This window comes from Hipposideros armiger, unplaced genomic scaffold, assembly GCF_001890085.2.
Source record: "Hipposideros armiger isolate ML-2016 unplaced genomic scaffold, ASM189008v1 scaffold_58, whole genome shotgun sequence".
Lineage (NCBI taxonomy): Eukaryota > Metazoa > Chordata > Mammalia > Chiroptera > Hipposideridae > Hipposideros > Hipposideros armiger.
This window is the reverse complement of record NW_017731408.1, coordinates 3,318,431-3,323,243: the sequence shown is the minus strand read 5'-3', so window position 1 is coordinate 3,323,243 and position 4,813 is coordinate 3,318,431. Positions and strand designations below refer to the sequence as shown.

The 4,813-nt window shown below is 42.4% G+C and overlaps 1 protein-coding gene across 1 annotated transcript in view; it reads right to left on the bottom strand.

Annotated features, from left to right (window-relative positions):
* FHDC1 (FH2 domain containing 1) overlaps nucleotides 1-2,682 on the bottom strand; it is a 39,845-nt gene extending 37,163 nt beyond the window's left edge. Inside the window, exon 1 of the mRNA XM_019641252.1 lies at nucleotides 1,029-2,682. The gene's annotated coding sequence lies outside the window, so the exon portion shown is untranslated. The remainder of the gene's footprint in view (nucleotides 1-1,028) is intronic.
* Nucleotides 2,683-4,813: the final 2,131 nt, after the last annotated feature.

Below are 4,813 nucleotides of genomic sequence, written 5' to 3'. Positions count from 1 at the left end.
CTACATCCAGTGCACACTTCCTACTCCTCAAGCCCCCCTCCTACTTAGGCTCCCAGTCCCCCCCCCCCCACTGTACTGTGTGCTCTAAAATCAGTCATTTTTTTGAGAGGTCAAGTCCAGTGACCCGTTCTCAGCCCCCCTTCCCTTTGATCTCCCTGCAGCATCCCGGCCTGCTGGCCTCCCCTGCTGACCCATCTTGTCCTTTGAGGACAGTAACTGGATTCTTCCAACCCTTTATCTCCAATTATCCCATGAGTACTGCCTTCTGACTTCAATCTGGATGAGTCCAGATTTCGTAGGGCCTGAAGCCTGTGTAACTCTTGAGTTAATGAAAACTTTCAAACCCAACATTAGATCTGTGTCCGGGAAAAGTGAGGGGCATGAAAACTTGAGCTCCAAGGCAAGTCCACTTCTGATTTCATCTCTATGTCAGGGACTCTTGAATCCATCTTGTCCCTGTAAGATCTCAAGTCCAAATTCAATGTCCAAAGTCCACTTATCTTTCTCTCAAAACTAGAACTCTTCCTGCCCGCATCCCTTATGCAAGGCCTGATTTTTAAAATTTGAAGCCCCAGCTTTCCTCTGGTTCTTTTTCTCTTCTAAATTTCTTATATCCAAGTATTTGCCAAATTTGTTGCTTTTCCCCAAGTAATCTCTCTTAACATCTGTGCTCTACATTCACTGTCACCACACGAGCCCCAAGTAGAGGAAGGGGAAACATATTTATTTACTGTGGCCATGTGTCAGGTATCACACTTGGTTCTCAAGGAGTTAAATTGGGACTCCTGTGTCCACTGGCTCTTTAGCGTTCTTTCTCTCTCTTCTCTTCTCCCTGACTCTGTCATGATTATGTTGATTCTTATTTTCTATGTTGTGCTTATTAGGTGGCCAAAAAAGTACATGAATAGAGCAGAGCACAACTCTCAAATAGCGTTAAGGTTCCGATGGATTGATCAGAAGGCTGCAAATCTAGAGGACAATTTAGTCAGCTATTAATATGCTGATTGTTAACCACACCCTCATCTCACCTGAGTTTGTGCTTGGGAGCTAAGATCTGCTGTTCGTCTGTTTCCCAGGAAAGTGTCAGTCACTCTGTGAGGAAGGCTGGAGAGACTCCTGAGGCCAACTGTGCCCAAAGTCAGCCCGGCCCCTGGAACCTGTGGCTTGGATGTGGCTGCTTCTGCTACTGCAGGGGCTCTTGAGCAGTGGGCATTGTGGCCAGCTTGCACATTTTCAAGCCAGCCAAACCTCTCAGGGAGTGTGTTAGTAGCTTAGTGTGGCCCAGGCAACGGGCCTCACAGGTGCCAGCTCCCAGCCCTACAGAAGAATTCTGTTTGCAGTTTGCTCTCCCCATTGCCAGGCTGTGTTTTCCAGATTGCTCCATTTCCTTTGCCCAATTCATTCTTCTAGCTTCACCTCCTTAGCCCTGAGGAGCTTTCTGTTTCTCCTACATCAAGTATTTTGTACTTGAATCTGTCATTAGGAGCCACTAAACAAAGCCTCAAACAAAAATAAATGAGTCAAATTGTAGGATCCATTCTCAAGAATAACAGGCTTACAGTTCTAAAATAGGCTTATTTGCTTAAGGAATAAATCTAATTCATGAGCTGAATTCATTGGCCCTCTAGGGAACCACGGTGGACTCATTTCAGTGTGAGGCATCACACTGATTTTTAAATACGGCCCCCTCTCATAAAAACTGAGATTTACTTAATCTTTATTCTTCTTAAAACATATCTGATGAGATCAGTTGCTCAGCTCAGTATTTAGATTATAGGCTGTGTCTTGGCTCTTACAACTGGAAACTGCAAGAGAAACAAACTCTACCAACTCTGTAGTGAAACGGACTTGCGAAGACTCACCAACCCTTCTAGCAAGTCGTTTCTAAGAGGAATTGCTAGACCTCGTTTCCCTCAAAGAGTGGAAAGTATAAAATAAATAAAATCAGCAGAATCATTACTGTCACTATAAATGGAAATTTGCATCAAATATCTTATGGGCAAAATGCAGACACTGTATTACTAAAATTTTCCAAACAACTCAGAACTGACAAAATGTTTTATTTCTGTAGGCTAAGAAATTTAAATAGTAAGTTGGCTTTAAATATAGTAAACAATGGCTAAGCTCTGATCATTAAGAGGGAGAAACTTTTTTTCTAGATGCTAAGTAGTGATTTCTGAAAGTGTTAAATAGAAAATACTTTCACACATGATGCCATGGCAGCATCAACAGCATTTCCTTTACCAGAAGTAAAGACAGGTATTTTGTCAGTAATAGTGCCTGATTTGAGGGTAGGAGGAACGACAGACAACTCTTACCCAACATACAGGAATGAGGTAAGTGGACACCCCAGGACCCTTGTTCCCAATCTGTATGTTTCTGTAGAGCAAACTGTCCATTTTCTCCCTTTGAAGGGGTTGTGTGTGTGTGTGTGTGTGTGTGTTGGAGGAAGGGATGGAAGTAGAAACTAAGGAAAGAGAAATATAGTTGACCCTTGAATAACGCATGGGTTAGGGGCGCTGACCGCAACACAGTTGAAAATCACATACATTTTGACTCCCCCAAAAGTTAACTACAAATAGCCTACTGTTGAATGGAAGCCCTATCAATAACATAAACAGTAAGTCAACACACATTTTGTGTGTTATATGTATTATATACTGATTACGAAAACCATAAGGAAGAGAAAATACATTTATAGTACTTACTGAAAAAAATCTGAGTATAAGTGAAACCGTGCAGTTCAAACCCACTTTGTATATATCACTGAGTTTGTACCAAGGAAACCTTCAGCTAGGCCTTTTTTGAGTTTACAATGATATAGTGCTTGGAAAACTGGTTGGTGTTGATTATAAATGTAGGGTCTGGTTACTATTCAAATTTTGAGGAGAAAAATAGCTTTAAAATGTAACACGAAAGCGTTATCATTTCTTTCCACTACCCACCATCAACAATAAGTGTGTGAGTCTCAATAAAAGGAATTAAGCTAAGGAGTATGTCAGGTGACATTTTCTTTTGCTACTGGTTTTAACTGTTTCCAAATTGCTTACCCTTCTAAGAAGTTAGAACAAACAGTAATTTGAAATCATAACACATGCAGGCCAGGCAGTCTCCAAACAGAAACCCAATGAATCAACAATATTGGTATGCGGTGCGTGTGTGTGTGTGTTTCTGGGGAAATACTATGTGCACATTCCGTGCAAGACTTTGTAGGGCACGTACAGGTGTGTGAAAGGACATGTTGGTGACTTAGCAATTTGTAAAGCCCTTTTTATTCCCCTGGGAGATGGAGTCTGTACTTAGTTTGGTGGACCGGTTATGATAGCAAATAATAAAATGAGCCCATAACAATTAGCATCTTAATACTTCTCAAGCCAAATTTATGGAATAATTAAAATGGACCATTTTTGGAGAAAGTAAAGACGGTAAGGCGTTTGGTGGAAATACCATTTTTCAAATTTTGACTGGCCTTGGCCATAAAGCGGATCGTTATCAAAACAGCTCACAATTAGCTCCCAGCTACATCGCTTTGTAGGCCTGTCCAGGCTAAGGCGGAAAGTGGGTGGGCGCACTGGGGATAAACCCAGGACTTCTCTTTTCATTTTCGCTCCTGATGTGCTGTCCCCTCCCGAGAAAAGAGGCTCCTGTATTTCATCAGTTCAGAGAGATGGTATTAAACATCAGTCACTTGTAGTTTAAAATGGATGAAAAACTTTCCCCTCACATTTCTAAGTTCCTTTTATCTAGTGTTTTTGTGCATATGGCCAGCTTTTTGTGTTGCATTGTATATTAGGTCATAAAAGAGAGTAAAATTTACCTGTACAAAGTATTTTTCTATTGGTGGTGTCTCAGGACTAGGCAGGAGAAAAGAGCAAATCACTTTACATTTTTCCTGAAATGATGGTTTTCTAAGTAAAACCCTGGGCTCACTTCCCAGAGCACACCTTTGCTGAAGGCACAGGTAAATAAATTGCTGAATTTTTGAGTTTTAAATTGTGTCGTGGTGCTGCTTCCTCTGAGGTGATGGATGCGCAGTGTTGCTCAGAGTGTCTGTTTTACACAGGGAGGGAGGGAATGTAAGGCAAACACACGATTAAACACAGGACTTTAATTTACACTGTACAATGGAATCATTTTTATGCTGGAAATGGCTTCACCAACCTCCCTCCCCCCACCTCCCTGAGAGACGAGAGAGAGAGAGAGAGAGAGAGAGAGAGAGAGAGAGAGAGAGAGAGAGAGAGGCAATTTCTCTTCCTAGAGAAATTGCTGTCACTGTGGATTCTTATTTAACCCAAGTTTGGGGTCACAAAGTCACATCACATCATCACATTTGTAATTTAAGAGTATAAACAGGGAAAGCAGAGAAGATGCTAGATGTCCACACGTCTTCCTTCTCCCCCTTCACGCCCCCCATTATCAAATATTTGAACCTATTTTTTAGCGTTGCATTCTTTCCTTTACAAGCACGTCCTCTTTACAGTTTATCTCAATAAAGAGACGAATTTCCAAGGGCGCCTTCTTGCCTGCTGGGCATAATCAGGTTAAACCTTGTCTACTGGAAGGAATTCTACCCCAGCAGCTCCACGGCACCAGAGCCTCATAAAGTGGGGAGGGGGGGCCTTTGTGATCCCCGTGCTCACGGTACAGAGTCTACAGAAGTCACAGGATGGTGTAAAAACCTTTGCCCCGTGTGTCAGGCTGGGTAGAGGCACCATAAAGAAATCAGAGGGGCTAATTCACAAGGCTGGAGCAGGAACGGGCATGGAGGAGAACAGGGAGCCGTGGAGGTTATGACTCACCCGCACATTTTATT